Genomic DNA, 17326 nt, shown 5'->3' on the forward strand with positions numbered 1-17326 from the left:
AGCCACTGAGTAGGAGCCAGACCAATTAGTAAACAGGTTCTCTGTTTTAAATCACCAGAATATTCCTGAAAAGTTCTCCGTATTGGACTTGTTTATGCCTAGGCCTTTCCATTGTTGACCTATTTTATAGTTTCTAACTGATGTCTAACTGACAGTGATTCTGCTCCATGACTGTCACATAAGTATGAACTCATGAATACAAATATACTATGGAAAATATACCATGAGAGCACTTCTTGGCAAAGCAACTGACTTGGTCATTCACTAAAGTGTTCATATTCATTTATCTTTTCTTGGCTGTGTTTTTAATAAGCACACTTGTACTACAGAATCTCTGGGTTTTCCTCTCACAGAGCTTATTACCTCCACTATGAAACTTAACTGTCTATATTTATGTTAACCTTCTGGTTAAGAGTGGCTTGAAAACATTCATGCCCAAACATAGTTTGGAAAAGGCTTTAGCATGAGGGCAATTTGAAGAAGGTAAGCTGAGAAGCCAGATGACATGGGAGGTGTTATGGGGAGTACTGGGGGTAGCTGAGTTTATCTTGAAAGCTCAAAACTACAATGGGGTGCTGAACTCTAAAAGAATGTGGTGATAATTTTCCAAGTCACTTTCCTCAATTTGGAAAAGGCTGCCTTGGCCCCAAAGGTTCACCAGCCATGACTTCTACAATGTGATAAATTTTCTCACTTAATGTATTTCTTAAAGTATTTGTTGCACATGTATCATGTGTCACTCACTCAGCTCCCTGTACTCCAGTAACAGTCTTGGGGAGCCTATAAACTAAGGGAGTTTCAGCCATTCCACCTTACTAACATGGTTTAGCCCCTGCCTCTTGTCTAGGCCTCCTCTCCTCCCCACATGATTTATTTTTTATTACAGTCTATGTTTTTCAATTTAAAGAAAGATACAGAGGATAAATCAACAGCCTTGTAGTTTGGCTCTGTGAAGCCACTGTACGTGGAGGAAGTCTTGCTGGGTTATCATCTGCTATGTTTGTGCACTGACATGGGGGTCTTAGTTCTGATCATGGAGGATGGCACAAGCTATAGGGCTGTCTGCTGAATAACTAAGCATCAGAGCTCAAAGACGCTCCGCAAGCCTGTGAGGGTTGTATGGCCAGCTGCCTCCAAGCACCTGAAATGCAACTTTACTGAGGTGACCACTAAACTGTGCTCACCCTGATCTAGACGCTGGTTCCCTTCTGACCCCAGAACCTTTGCTTAAGCTGTTCTCTATGCCTGGAATGCTTTATCTTTCAACACCACTCCCTACCACCTCTCACCCTCATTGTCCACCTGTCCAAATGCTACCTAGTTCAAGGACCAGCTCAAATATCAGTGATCCACAAGGCCACCCCTGACTACCCTAGACAGAAATAACCTCTTAGTGTTCTCAGTTTCCATAGGACCGGGTCGATCATCTCTGGCATTTAAACCACTCTATTTTATTGTGGTCATTTGCCTACCCTGTGTTCTCTAGAGCATTCAGCAAAGCCCTTGAGCTCTGGAATGGTGTCATATTCTCCTTGGAACCCTGGGCCCCTGCTATCTACTTGTGCCAGGTATACTTGGTAAAAGCTGAGTGAATGAATGTCTGTTCCAGCAATGATATAAACAGAAACTGCACTGTGTGTGTGTGTGTGTGTGTGTGTGTGTGTGTGTGTGTGTGGTGTGATCTATGTGTGTTCATCTATGTGTAGGTGTATGTGTGGAGGCCTGAGCTGGTGTCAGGGGTCTTTCTCAGTCAGTCTCTACCTTATGCTTTGAGATACTGTCTCTAGACAAGCCTACAGCTCACTGATCCACCTAGAATAACCAACCAATGCACGCCAGGGATTCCCTCTCTCTTTCTCCTCAGTGCTGGGATTTCAAGCACACACTACCATGCTTGACATTTTACAGGGATGCTGGAGATCTGAAATTTAGTCTTTATGCTCACATGTAAGTACTTTACCCACTGAGCCATCTCCCCTCCTCTGCAACATTCTTCATCTCTTCTTTGGCCTCTCCTATAGCTTAAAACATATATACCTTTACTTGTTCTGGCATTTACCCAGGAAAGATGTGGGAACTTGAATGCAGACAACACTATAGACCAAAAAAAAACTTTCCAGTGAAGTCAGTGACTGTGGTAGTGAGAGCATAAGTCTACCCTAGAGAACAGCTGTAGACACTTCTTTCTTTTTACCACTCTTTTGTCCTTCCTTCTTTCTCTTTCTCTTTTTCTTTCTCTTTTTTTCTCCCTTTCTTTCTTTCTTTCCTTCCTTCTTTCTCCTTCCTTCCTTTCTCCTCTCTTCCTTCCTTCCTTCCTTCCTTCCTTCCTTCCTTCCTTCCTTCCTTCCTTCCTTTCTCTCTCTCTCTTCCTCCCTCCCTCTTTCTTCTTTCTTTCTTTCTTTCTTTCTTTCTTTCTTTCTTTCTTTCTTTCTTTCTTTCTTTCTTCCCTCCTTCCCTCCCTCCCTCCCTCCCTCCCTCCCTCCCTCCCTCCCTCCCTCCCTCCCTCCTTTCTTTCTTTCTTTCTTTCTTTCTTTCTTTCTGCCATAAACTTGATTTGATCACAGTGACAGAAAAGGTCTCCTTAGTCCCCTTCTGGGGCTCTGTAAGAGGGTGATGCTCAGTGTGCTGGGGGCTGAGTTGGACAAGGCGTCCCCAACAGCCAAGGCCTCTCTTCCTCTCATTGCTCTACCTCCATGTGCCAGTGGGAACTTCTGACTCTATTTCTAAGTACAGACTCCAATAATAGGCAAAGTAATTGCAGATCTTCCCGAGGCCTTATTATACATGGCCCAACATACTGAACTCTTAAAACCCATACTTCCTTCCCCTAAATATAGGTTGAAAACCTGAAATTTCAGCCTTATATGTAGTGGCAATGCATATTTAGTTGTATGTTTTTCTTCCCATAGGAATCTCGAATAAGAAAACACAACATCAACAAAAACAAAGTTAATATCTGGGTGACAATTTTTCAACTATGAGCCTGCCTGCTTATTCAGGTGAAAGGACTCTCTCTTGCAGACTAGAAAGAACCAAGAGTCAGCTGTGACAAACACGCAGACTTCATGGCACTTCCCTGCTTGTGCCACTAACCCAGTAACACTCCTGGGAAACGGGACAAAAATACCCCGTGATGTTCACCTGCTAACACCAGGATCACGGATGACAACTCCACCCAGATGCCAATGCACTTTTCCCAGAGTGAATATTGCATCCGTCTCACCCAACTGTGACCCTTTATGGGAAAGACCAATGTGGAGAAAAATAATGGTTGAAGACTGTTTTGAGATACTGGAAAAGAAGGTATAGTGCTTACTTAGATCACAAGAATGAAAATATGAGTAAAACAAAGAGGATTCAAGAGTATAGCCTTGGAATCAGTATGAACAATCTCTCCAAATGTGACTCTTTTACTTAAAAATATGAAAAAAATATCAAAGCAATTCAGCACAATGATGAAACAAATGTGCTAAGATGTTTGAAGGTCTGAGTTCAAATGACCTCTCCACTGAGTGACCTTGGGAAAATGATCCCTCTTCTGAACCTCGGTTTCCTCTCTGTTGGTGCACTGACACTAGAAGCCACTGCATGCAGCCACTTAAGTGCTACAGGGCATCATCAGGATGAAGCTCCTGTTAGGGTGCCCTCAACTTCGAAAAGGCAGCAGCCTTCATTTAGTGTGGGATTGTGCGTGCAGTGTTCTCTTCTGCCATCATCACCCTCTAACTCCCACTCTTTGTACTTGATTTCACTATTATGTATTAGAGAAGAAAGCATCCTACCTAACCCACACAAAAGCTTATCAAATTCCAAAAGTAGTAGTCTTAGTTAGAAAAGTTCAAATAAACAAATGAAAAAGCTAAGCAACATCACCTAGGACATCCCCCCATATGCTTGCTTGAACAAGTCATAGTTATGAAAACAGAGACACTATTAAGCAAAGAAAGAGAAATTGCAAAATATCATCAAGGTGCTAGGGATGTGGTTCAGCAGTTAAAGATACTTTCTTAAAAAGCCTGTTAGCCCCAGGTTTGATTCCCCAGCCACCCAAATAAGCTAAATACAAACAGTGGCACATGCATGCATCTGGAGTCTGTTTGCAGAGGCAAGAGAACGTAGCATGTCCACTTTTTGATGTCTCTCTCCTTCTGTCAAGTAAATAAATCGAATGTACTTAAAAATGTGATCCAAACCATTGAGACCAGTAGCCATGGACATGTATTTCGGTGCATCACACATTCTCTGCGGGAAAGCATGAAGCAAGAGCATGCACAGTTCACCCAAGACTGACCCAGGTCTTTCTGTCTTCAGTCATTGAGTATCACAGAATAAAGACTAACTTATGCTTTTTTGAATATTTCATTTATTTATTTATGAGAGAGAGAGAGAGAGAGAAGGTGCCACCTTGTACATGTAGCTTAGGTGGGTACTGCAGAATCAAACCTGGTCCTAAGGCTTCATAGGCAAGTGCCTTAACCACTAAGTCATCTCTCCAGTCCAAGGTCCCTTATTCTGTTCATATCTTTTTAAGCAGAATAAATTCTGAAGATGTAGGCAAACTAAGGTCTGAATAGCTCCTTCTAATTCTACAGTTCTGGTGTGGCTTACTAGTGTCAAGCCTGAAGAGTCATTGCTGTGGCTATTCTAAGTTGGCAAAAACCCTTGTAGGCCAGCAAAACCCATTACAAGTCCACTTCCAGAACTGTATGAGGGGCCTGGCACAGGTTGTGAAACAATGAAAACTTCCTGTTCTGGGTGTTAACTTTAGTTACCACAGCCAGACAATGCTGCCAGTGGTGTGGAAGAAAGAATTGCTGTAGCCAGCTGTGCTATTCACAGTCAGATGGGATCCATGTAGCTCCAAATGGTGATGGAGCCAGCAGCCTGTTGTAGCCAAGGACAGGATGATGGATGTTCTATACACTGTGTCCAAGTAGAGAGAATGGCAGAAGTTCACTACAGGGTTGTTAAAATGCTAATAGGGGTGAGTTAACAAAGCCTTATAGAAAAGAAACTTTTGAAAAATACGAACATCTCATGTGGTATCTGCACAGACCCCTCATTTGAACACCCTTGGTTACTTTCTGGTTGTCCTTCCAAGCAAGATGCTTTAGTAGTTTCCTGTTGGAAGCAATGAAAGCAGTTTCAGAGTTCAGCTGCGCTACCCATATCTAAGCTTAGAGTCTGAGGAGGAAAAGAGCTATCTCAACTGAAAAGGGTCCTGGCACGCTTAATAGAGTCACAGGGGTTTTAGTGTCTTCATGGTCATGGGAATAAATCACAACACATGTTTTCCCCCAACTGAAAGTTGGCAGCTGTTCACAAAATAATGGGAAACCCTAAGACGCTAGATTTTGTTGAGTTTTAACGCTAAGTCTCTATTCACTTAAGCCACGGAAAGTGCCACTGCTCACTGGAATGACTGATCCAATGTGTGAATTATAATAATAGACTATTGTGTCATCCATTCATACAGGAAGGCTAGGCTACTGTAAATAGTTGGTGTAGACAATCCTGCTTAAAATATTTTAGGGTATATTAATATACTCCAAAGGAGACATGCATTTATATTATCATGAAAAGATCTGGACTACCATTTAGAATTCTTGCTCGAGTTGAACATATGGAACTATATTTGGACCACCTGGGATTAGATCATGGGCTAGCAAAATTCCTTGTAAATGAGAGGTACTCAATAAACACTGACCTGCTGGCATAGTCTGATCATTTCTTGCTTCTTCTAGCAAAGAATCTAGTGCATGAACTCTCAAAGTCCATTAATTGAAATAAAACACCATTTTACCCTGCAGGATGGTAAGGAAGGAGTTTAACACCAATGTTTGCACCAATAATGGTTAGGCATTCAACAAGGCTCTTAGCTCTGCATAAAATGCATCAAAAGAATCAAAATGAGTGTATTTGAGGTGTATTTCCCAATTTTTGTATCTCAGTGAAACTCACATGCAAGAACAATGACTAAGCTAATTACCACAGTTCATTATGAAGGAACAGCAAGAAGTGAAGAACTTCCTAGATTCCATAAGTCCTTAACAATTATGGGCATCATTGTGAATCAAAGCTTTGATCCCTAGTTACTTGCCATCAGCCTTTCAAGGAAGAGAAATCACGACACAGGAAGTAGCAGCCCTCTCACCCAGATTATAGTACTGGACAGAGCCTTCCAGTGCAGCAAGTTAGGGACCTGAAGACTTGGATCTCCAGGTTGCCTTCTCTCTACACACTAACAGACTTCCATCACAGACATCTTTCAAATCCACCCCAAAAGGGGAAACATGACCAGATGGTGCTATTAGAGAGCACCTCCCCCAGCCCGAAGAGAGGGCAAAATGCCCACAAATCTAAATCAAACTCAAGTTAACCAGCTGTCTGGTGATGGGGAAGGCACAATATCCCTGGCACAATCTCAGCTGAGCATCAGAAATGCAGCATCCTAGTAGAAGTGAGGCAGACACTAACCTACGTTGTGCAGGACCCAGTAAGAAATGATATAGTAAGTGTCACTCTCACTAAGTGTGCCAATGGAAACTGCTCAACAACACGGGGAGTCCTCCACTTAACTGGTTTCTGAGAACACATTCTACAGACCTAAACAAAAGCATAGATACTATAAAAATACAAAACCCAGCCATGGCTGAGCAATCACTTATTTATCTTATAAAGACGTTTAAGTTTGTGACAATATGCAGCCAAATCTCAGAGCTTATCTGGCAATGTGTATGTATCTAAGAAAGTAAATGTGACTTGTGCCAGCTTAACAGAATGAGACTGTCACTCACTATATTAAACATGACTACACACAAGTTAATTTCCTGTAGATATCTGAGAGTAAATAGTGAGATTTATTTTTGTTTTTAACATCATGAATAAACCAGCGCCAAAACCTCTTGTTTTAAACCCCCCAAAAGACAGTGAAACTCTTCCTCTTAAGATTTCGAAATACAAGGAAGAAATCTTGAAAATAAATCTTCAAGTGGATTATTTCTCCAATTCTGAAGAGTTGATACCAAACCAGTTTAGAAAGATGTTAAACCTTTCCCCAAGATCTCAGACTTGAAATAAGCAAAATAATCTACTTTATTTCCCTACATATCGAATAGAGGGAAGACCCATCTTTCAAAACAAGCACCCACATTTTTGTACTGCATTTTGTACATTTTGTATTGCAGACATACGTAGCAGGCAGAAAAGTTCTGAGAGAATATTGCCTTAGACATTTTTCTCTCAAGTAACCAGAAATACTAGGTTATATTTAAAGGGAAACAGCCGCTGAGGGGCGGACATGGGGTCCAGTTATTGAGTACAAAGTGTGTGTGTGTATGTATGTATGTATATATATATGACAATTATCTGCTGTCTGTGAGCATGCTAGAATCACCTAGCAGGGAGGACGGTCCCAGTTCATCTAGCGCTCTAACTCATACCCTACTCCAATTGCCCCTACCTCTAACACTATTTATTATTCTTGCAAGTTCAGGATTTTAAACAATCTCCTGACAGCCATGGTCCAGACAGTCGATTAAGCAGAATTTTTCCAAACCCAGTTCTTGTTCATACCTCCAAGTCCTTTCTGACCTTTTCATTTGGTACCAAGAGTTAGGCATGCCAGAGGACACTGTAAACCTTACCCAACGAGGGGGTGGGGTGGGGTTTTCCTATCCCTTTCTACTGGCCAGGGACAAGCACCAGGGCTGTCAAGACTGGAAATAAGTTTCCCTACCTTCTCCCGAGCATGCCCTGGCCCGTGCTGCGGGCGAGCGGGGCTCCCTCCGAGCTGCAGGACGCCTCTCCAGGCGGCCGAGACGCGGCTCATGCAAAATTGACTCTTCCTTATTTGTTTCCATCCATAATTGATGGGAAGATGAGAACGCAACTCATCCCAGCGCGGAGCTCTTGCCGCCAGGCGGAGACCCCGTCCAAGGCGCTTCGGTGCGGCGTTTGCAGGAGAACAAAGCACGGAAAGTTGCGGGGGAGAGTGGCTGGGTGGAGAAGCCGGGCGCAGGGTGGGCGCTGGGCAGCTGGGGCCTCGGAGCCAGCCGGCGGCGAGCCGGGCCACCAGGGGGAGCAGAAGGGTGGGCGGGGGCCGGGAGCCCGTGCCGGGGCCCGCGGTGGGGGCGGCCCTGAAGCCCGAGCCCCCGCCCTCTCCCGCCGGCGCCGCCCGGGGCGGTCCCCGGCCGGCCGAGCGCGCGGACAGGTAGCTGGTGCCCGCGGCGGGCTGCTCTGGGGTCTTCCCGTCCAGTCGAGGCGGTCCCAACGTCCCCTCCCAAGGCCCGGAGCCTGCGGGGAGCGGCTCTCTTCCGCTGCCTAGAGGCTCCGTGCCGGGCACCCGAGCAACCCCTGCTCTAGCTGCCAGAGCGAGGGGGAGCTGCTTGGCAAGAAACTTTTGCTTGCGCCCCCGTCCGCTTCCCCCTTTCTTCCCCAGGGGTGCGGGGTGGGGGAGGGCCGCGTCCGCGCGCCCCTCCCCCAGCCGCCGCGGAGAGGGCCGGGCGGACGTCGCGGAGCGTCCCGGGCTCGACCGGCCGGGAGCTGCGGGGAAGAGACACCGACTCCCCAGGGGCACGACGCGGCTCCCGCACGAGCCCCTGCACGCCCGCACGCTGCGACTCGGGCTCCGGGGCTCTGGGTCCGGCCCCCACCAGCACCCAGAGCTCCGGCAAATTTTGCAAAGAGGGTCTTACCTCATGAGGAAGGCTGCTTTACAAACGAAAAAAGAAAAAAGAAAGGAAAACACATAAAGCTTGCGGCGATCAAGAGAAGACGGCAAAAAAGACAAAACGCAAAAACAGATATCCCCGTGTCTCCTTAGGTCTTGGCTTCCTCGATATATTCTGAAACTCGTCACCACCAGCCCTTGCAGCGGGGGTGACGGCGGAGGCAGCGAGACCCAGCAGGAGCAAAACAAACCGACGCACCGCAAATGGTGTAATTCGATCCATCTCCCCGTCAATCCATCCGGAGCGCCCGAGCCCGGTCCCTGCGCGCGAGCGGCGGCTCACGACTCCGTCCCACCCCCGGGCGCAGACGGCGGGAGGCGCGGGCGGCCCGCCTCGCTCGCTCGCCCTCGCCCGGCGCCGCGGCCAGCGCCGCCCCGAGGCCCCCTCCGCGCCGCGGCCCCGCCGACCCGCGCCGGCCTCCGCGGCCCGCCCGCTCCCCACCTTGCGGGAACTGCGCCGGCCAGCGACCCCCCCGAGCCTCGTTCATCCCGCTCGCCGCCGCCGCTGGAGCCTGCACGGCAGCCTTTTGGCTTCCCTTCCTTTTCCCTCCTTTTCAGGAACCCTCACTTCTTCCAGAGCATTCCCCCAGACATCCAGAGGACGAATCATGGCAGCCCAGTGGAGCTGGGGCGCACTTGTACCCCGAAGTTGTATCCCAGTTTTCTCGTCTGAGATGTAGCTTATGAGCACACCCAACACCGGCCCGCCGCCGTGTTGCCCCCACCAGCTCTGCTCCTTACAACCACTGAACCAGACATCTGGAAAGAAGCAATCACACCATGCTTTATCTTTACAAAGTACAGAAATTGCCTACTAAGAATCCTATTTCCACTTTGAATGAAAGCCATTCAGTACAGTGTAATTTTGCAAGCTAATGAGCCAGTTTTACAGGCAAGTGTTTTCGTGTACTACGTTGAGGGAGAAATGAAAATGTCCTTCAAGTGACATCATTTAAAATTGACTGTCATAAATGAAATAAAAAGACACATCTTCCAAAACAAGAGGGTTTTTAATCCAAAACTGGTTTCCACAAGCAGGCAGTGTTTATTAATTTCCAGTTACATCGTGCGTCACTAAGGACTCTTAACTGGCTGGAATGAACCATGACGTCCCGGTTGAAAAAAATAAATAAATAAAAGGAGTGTTTTTCAGCCAAACTTTTAATTTTTGTTTGAGTATGGTTAATTACCGTGAAAAGAGAAAAGGCGTCCACAGAAATGATAGTCCTTTCCTCGACGCCCCTGCTTTCTCCCAAAATTAAATGTTTATATTTAGAGGGGAAAAAAAAAAAACTGGTCCAAAAAGTCCACTGACAGCCTTGAGAAGGAACTCAAAAAAGACACCCTAAGGAAAGGCCCTGGACTTATCCGGAGAACTGCTTCCTTCCTAGTTAACACTTTGTAGCCAGAAAGGAAGCAGGAGAGGGGAAGGGTGGCCTTTTCAAATATAAACTCTTCCTGCTGTTCTATTACTAGAAAAGGGTAGGGGGCGGAAAGCACGGCTTCGGCAACACAGTTCAGTGATTTTTCTGTTCACTCTTTTGTTGGCTGGCCTGGTTGGTATTTTCTGGTGGTGCTGGGTTCTGACATCACTGCAAGTTACTTGGCAGTCAGGGCCATTCCCTGGCCCACTTCTGACCCAGAAAGCTGTGCTGGTTTCTGGCGTCCAGTCATTCCCTGCTTTGCCCTCTGCAGGCAGGGCACTGTGCTGGGCTCTGCATGCAGATGAAAGGGGCGGTCAGTGGCTTACTGAGGAAGCAGTAACCATCCACCTGGAGATAAAGGCTTGTGAGATGTTCTGTCTGCACTCGCTGAAGAAAAATAGTTCATTTCTACCGAGTACTGAATTTAATATTATTATTATTATTATTATTTTTTTTTTTTTTTGGAGACAGGGTCTCACTGTAGCAAGCTGTACTGTAATTCGCATGTGGCCTAGGCTGGCCTCCTGGTTGTGAAGCCCTCTTGCCTCAGGCCCTGAGAGTGCTGGGATCAGGCCTGAGGCACCACACCTGGCGCGGATTCCTGTCCTCATCACTGGAATTCTTCCACAAGAGTAAACTCCACAGCAGTAAACACCCAGAGAAGGCATTTTACCCTAGACTGAGTTCTGATATCCAGGGCTGAAGAAGGATAGGGTAATTTGTAATTTTGAACTATGGATTAGACATATTTTTAGTCTAAATATCAGTCTACACCTCAGAGTCAATCCCTGTATTTGCTCTGCTAGGTGAGGACACTGGCAATCCACTGGCTTGGAAGGAGTGGTGCCTTTTTCTGTTGGTCAAGATCAAAATACTAGTCCTAAGGGTTTGTTGTAGCTCTGCTTCCAGGAATGGTGCAACTCAGGAAAATGGCACTTTCAACTTGGCTTATGCAGATAAGCATCTAGGGAAACTGCTCAGTTCATGCAGCCTCCTCTGCTGTGGTTGATTGGCATCTAGTTGTGTTGACCTTACACGTAGTAACCCTTTAGCCCTGGTTTCTTCTCATACCAGCTCCTCCCGCTCTTCTTATCTTACACTGTAGTCAGTAGCACTGTGTGAATCCTTAACCCCCATTGTGCACACTCACGGTGGTCTCCATGGCTGTGGCACCAGTCCACACATTGCTGCTGTGTAGCTTCTTTTCTGGTTTTCTTCACTTAGCAACAACAATAATTTGTTGAGTATCAAAATTTCTCTTACCCTGCTAACATTTTGTATGGAACTAAATATCTTCTGTGCTCCAAAATGCTTGGTAATCCAGTTGAAAAGATGTCATTTGTTTGGGATGTCTTCCAAGCAGACACTTCTTCTTGACAATAAATTCTTTTTTTTTTTTTCTTTTTGGCTTCCATACTCAGACAGCCCCAGTTCCTAGCACAAGGATGTACACTCTGTAAATGTTTGTGGACCAGATGTGATAATAGAGCCTGCAGTGGTCCCACACCCTCTTCTGTGCTGAACCACAGAGGATAGCTCTTTCTATATTGGATGTTCCTCCAAGGCAGGGGTTATTCATCATGTCCCCAGTTCTCATGCCAGACACTTGTCACATGGGGAAAATGAAACACTGGTGACGGAAGAAAGTCTACATGGTCAGCGACCATGTGTCAGTGCTGCCTATGTGCGGCTCCTGTATGTAGAAAGTAGTAACTCCATTTCCAATCTAGTCGGAAGTATCAAAGCAATGTGGAAATTATAGAAAATCTTTGTGCATAATTATTGATAAATAATTATCAATCATCAGTGCAGTTCTTTATCAGTTACAATTACTAAACGCTCGTGCTTAATATGTGCCAAGTTTTGTTATAAACACTAAAAATATAGTTAAGAATTATGACAACCATTTGAAATTTGAGAAAATCTAGGATTAGAGAACTGTAAATGATTATGCTAATTTCATATAGGTTGTAATAAGGATTTGTATCCTACCTATTACTTAGTGAGGGTTCAATAGAAATGATTAATAATTGGGGCTGCGGAGAAGCCTCAGTGGTTAAAGGCACTCACTTGCAAAGTCTGATGGCCTAGGTTTGATTTCCCAGTATCCATATAAAGCCAGATGCACAAAGTGGCACATGTATTGAGTTCATTTGCAGTGGCAAGAAGGCCTGGCATGTCCAGTTTCTCTCTTTCTTATTCTCTCTCTTTCCTGTCTCTTTGCCCTGGCAAATAAATAAAATATTTACAGGAGAAAAGAACTAGTCAATAGTGAGGTCTTTGGAGTATTGTGCAGCTTGGATTCAAATGCTGCGTCCTCCAGATAGTGTTAGTTCTTCCCCATACTGGGCTTCAGTCTCTTTATGTGTAAAACAAGGATGATAGTGTCAAATGGATTTTTAGGAAGACTGAATGTGATAAGCTGTGGAAAATGTTTAGCATCCTACCTGGTGCACAGCAACCACTGAAACCACTAGGAAAGCATCTTATAGATGCCAGGAAGGCAATGCCATTGTGGAATGCTACAGAATTGGATTAGAAACTTATCCAAGCTCACAGTAAATGTGAGATTTAGGAAAATAGTATATGGTACACAGGAGATTTGCATTAAATTTTGTTCCATTCTATCTCCTTCATTCCCTTATCCATGTGCATATGACTGTAAATTCAGGTATACATATGACTCACTATACAGTTGGTAGGAAAATATTTCACATGAATCTTAATGAGTACCATAGTTTAGGATAGTGTTTCAAAATAAAATTTCAAAAGCAGCTTCAGCTTTCCTGATCACTTTAATGTGTGATGCACACGCACTATTCCTTGCACTTATACATTATACAAACTGCTTTTGTAGCAAGGATTGCTTTCAAAACTAATCTAAGTTCTCTATGACATGCTAAATCATTAATAATATAGACCCAAGCCTTGGCATCTGTGTAGCACAGCTGGCCTCCTTGTGTCTATACTGCATATGAAAGTGACTCTGCCAAGATATTTCATTTTAATGAAAACTATTTACCATGGTAAATCTTAAACCTCAAGATTTTACTGACATAACTCATTTCTATTATTATGTACTGTGATAATCTAGCACCACTGCTATGCCTATGCTTGGAAGGATAAATGTGACTTTATTTATTTATTTTTTTACTCATTGTGATTACTCTACCTTACATGAATAATTTTTGCTGTTCACTCTGAGTAACAGAAATTCTTCATGAATTTATGGAAATAATTAATTATCTAGTTTTGCTAATGACTTCATTGTTGCCACTGTGTGGACCCTGAGAGCTCAAGGTAAAGCAAAAGCATAAAGTGTAAATATATATATCTAGTTATCTCCATCAAAAGGATGAACAGCACATGGCTTTAGTAATAGTCAGTCTTCTGAAAACAGGCAAGAGAGATGAGTGCTATTGCCCTTTTATCTGTACATTGTATGCGTCCAATACTCAATACAACTGTACTGAATCAGTTGTGAATTACAAGGACTAAGATCTATTCAACACCATGCAAATCTATATTAAAACAAGTCCCATTCATTAAGCTATAAAGCACTTTCATTAATGGTTAGGGCCATATGGTCATATTTTCCAAACCTGCTCAACATTTTCATCACCAAATTCTCTCTATACAGAAACTTATGGTCCTTAGCAAAAAATGGGTTCAAGGCTGGGTGTGGTGGTGCATGCCTTTAATCCCAGCACTCGGGAGGCAGAGGTAGGAGGATCGCCATGAGTTTGAGGCCACCCTGAGACTCCTTAGTGAATTCCAGGTCAGCCTGAGCTAGAGTGAGACCCTACCTTGAAAAACAAAAAAAAGGGGGTTCACTGCCAAGAGCCACTAGAGTCACCTACTGGATAGAAGCAGAATAGAATTCTGGGTAATTTCTACCTTCCCAAATATAGGCACTCATGGCATTTTTAAAAAACTTTTCTGTTTATGTTCTTAGATAAACAAATGTATTGGAGTTATTGCAAATTACATTGATAATATGCAAGGATGGGATGGTGGTGTATGTATGAGGGCAAATGTAAGTTAATTTATTTTATGATAAAGAGGAAGAGCAAACACTCAGTGTTTACCTATTAAAATGATGACTAGGCCCAGAAATGAAGAAAATGATGCACCTGCTAATGGTGAGCATTTTAATCTGAACCTTGGATATGGTATCACTAAGTAAGTAGTGACTCAGAGGAGGTGACAGCAAGGACACACTTTACCAGTCACAGTTTCAAGGGTTTCATTTATGTCCTGATGCAAAAATCCTCAACAAAATATTGGCAAACAGAATACAATAATATATCAGAAAGATTATTCACCCTGACCAAGTAGGCTTTATCCCAGAGATGCAGGGATGGTTCAACATATGCAAATCGATAAACGTAAACATTATATAAATGGACTGAAGTACAAAAATCACATGATGATCTCATTAGACACAGAGAAAGGGTTTGCCAGAATCCAACATCTCTTCATGATAAAAGTCCTACAGAGACTGGGGATAGAAAGAACATATTTCAATATAATAAAGGCTATTTATGACAAGTCTACAGCCACCATATTACTAAATGGGGAAAAACTGGGAGCTTTTCCACTAAAATCAGGTACAAGACAAGGATGTCCACTGTCCCCACTTTTATTTAATATAGTACTTGAAGTCTTAGCCATAGCAACAAGGCAAGAGATGCACATAAAAGGGATACAAATTGGAAAGGAAGAGATCAAGTTATCATTATTTGCAGATGACATGATTCCATATATAAAGGACCCTAAAGACACTACCAGCAAACTTAAAAAAAAAAAAAATCTCCCTCATTTATGTCCTAAAAGGAATCTCAGAAGAAACACAATTTGTCCAACCTGTAGCTCTACAAAGTATTTTGTCTAAATTTTACTTGTCTCCCAAATACCTCTGGCCTTTGAACCTACTATTGGTTGTTAGCAAACAAAAGTAATTTGTACCTATACATTTTTATAACAAACTTTCTTACCAGGTCATTTCCATATGCCAAGCTATGTTTTGTTATCTGATTCATTTCACTACTGTCCATGGGAAGCTCCTTGTAGCTAACCTCCAAAAGTTTATCTTGAATTTTGACAAAGCATTCAAATTTATATTTTCAAGAAAAGCCTAAGGCGTCTTACAGAACTTGCCATCAATATTGTGTTTCAGTTACAAAGTTAAAGGAAAAAAAAAAAAAAAAAAACAAGGAAGAAACTGGGAAATTTTCTGAAAAATCCAGAGAAGTCCAGAAGGATGGCAAGGTTTTAAACAATATCACACAATAATAAAATTTGAATGTTTCCCTGTTATATTTGTACCTAATGATTTATTTTTCAAGTCTTCCTGTACATGGATGTGTGTGTGTGTGTGTGTGTGTGTGTGTGTGTGTGTGTATGCACGTGTGCATGCATGCGTGTGTTTTTTTCTCTAAGCGCCTGTGTAAAGGCTTTATGAGTTCTTTGGCTATATTAAAATCCTTGGAATTATGCTCATAAACTATCCCAATATGCTCTGAATTTCTGGGTTATAATTAAAAAATAAACAGATTCATTTCTCATCACGAATTTTAATTAAGAATTCCAGTTATGCAATTATTTGCTAATGAATAATACCTACTCACTACCAAGGCGTGCTATTAAATGTGTTTACTCAAAAGTATGTTTTCTGAAGACAGTTCCTGTGGGTCAGTGTCTCATTTGTAAACCAACAGCTCCAGTAGCCATCATAGTCATAGCACAATGAAAGGGCAACTCTTGTTTCCTACATCATTAAGATAGATGGGAACTCCAGAGGCAAGGACAGTTAATGATTGTAGGCTAGTCATCCGTGATTTCCACTCCTCATAATTACCAGCTACAACTTCTGTGACTGAGTTTTTGGTCAGAGTGGTAACTGAGGCTGTCCTTTTACCCCATGCTTGCCTTTTCCTATATGAGGATCAGCAGGGGAACTTACTTGACCCATGTTTCCTTATTTGAGAAACAACTGCAGTTGGAGCTACCTGTTCCATAAGTATGCTCTTGGTGCCATCCTACTGAGGAAAGTCAATTTGCTTTTGAATTATTTGCCAGGTTTTATGCTGAACAAACATATATATGTATGTATGTATGTATGTATGTGTGTGTATGTATATATATATATGAACACAAAGAAAACAGTAATCCATTTTTGAAATCAGTGTGTAACTTGTGGAAAGAAGACATGGTGTCTTTAGAAAGTGGAAACAAAGTTAACCCTTTCATGTGAAGTGACCACAATCACACACAAGCCTGGATTCAGTGAGTTCTAAGGAAACAAGAGACCTCCTATATATAATCAGGGCATTGGGAAATTGAATCATGGAGGCAAGGCTGCATCCCTGAGGTAAGACAGACGGAAGTGAAGGGGCAGGATCACTCACTCATTCCTTCCCGCATGCATGCATTTCATTCAGCATTTGTTATTAATAGTAGTAACCTGCTTTATGCGAAACCCTGTGCAAAGATAAATGAGAAGAACCTTTCATTAAGACAACAACTGAACATTTGAAAGCACTTTTATCATTCAGAATCCTGGCAGGGAGCACATGGCACACTTGACTGAGGTAATTTGAGGAGCTGTTTGGGAAGGTTGCAGGGAGGCCACAGGAGCCAGGTATACTGGGGCCTTCCTACCCTAGGTTCAAAGGAGCTGGAGGGGGGAGTAGAATCCAGAGCCACAGACGCTAGGCAAACAGGACCCCTTTGCAGGTGTGCTCCATGTTAGCAAAGGGACCCTGACAGCCTGTGGTGACCTGCAAGGATAGGACTAGGAAAACAAGTATCACAGCATACCCTCACTGGAAAGCCAAAAGGCAACTGGCCAGTTGATGTCACCTTTAAGTATGGAACTCTGGGGAAGCAAACTGGGGGCAATCAATTGAGAGCACATATAGAAAGTCACCATTTCATTTTATAGAACTCTACCTCCTGCAAATGAGGAAGCACTACTGGGAGGTTTGCTTATTAGAACTGGGTTCTAAAGCAGAGCTTTGTCTTGAACCTGATCTCCTCTCATGAATCTAATCCTCAAGCTTATCATAGCTCCTCTGTTCTTGGCCCTTTGAATTTCCTTCTTACACTTACCTCATAACCTTAATAGCATATTCTACTACTTCACGGACAGCTATTCTGAGAGAAGAAA

The 17326-nt window shown here is 43.4% G+C and overlaps 1 protein-coding gene across 14 annotated transcripts in view; it reads right to left on the reverse strand.

Annotated features, from left to right (window-relative positions):
• Positions 1 to 17326, reverse strand: part of Sema6d (semaphorin 6D) — a 736415-nt gene that overhangs the window by 48813 nt on the left and 670276 nt on the right. For 8 of the 14 annotated variants that reach the window (XM_045155792.1, XM_045155788.1, XM_045155790.1 and 5 more), the window contains exon 1: positions 7739 to 7997. The exons of 2 other annotated variants lie outside the window; for them this stretch is intronic. The gene's annotated coding sequence lies outside the window, so the exon portion shown is untranslated. Of the gene's footprint in view, positions 1 to 7738; positions 8065 to 8696; positions 9024 to 9173; positions 9440 to 17326 lie in introns of those variants that run through there. 4 more of the 14 variants (XM_045155781.1, XM_045155782.1, XM_045155777.1 and 1 more) reach the window with 4 other exon arrangements.

This window comes from Jaculus jaculus, chromosome 8 (genome assembly GCF_020740685.1).
Source record: "Jaculus jaculus isolate mJacJac1 chromosome 8, mJacJac1.mat.Y.cur, whole genome shotgun sequence".
Taxonomy (NCBI): domain Eukaryota; kingdom Metazoa; phylum Chordata; class Mammalia; order Rodentia; family Dipodidae; genus Jaculus; species Jaculus jaculus.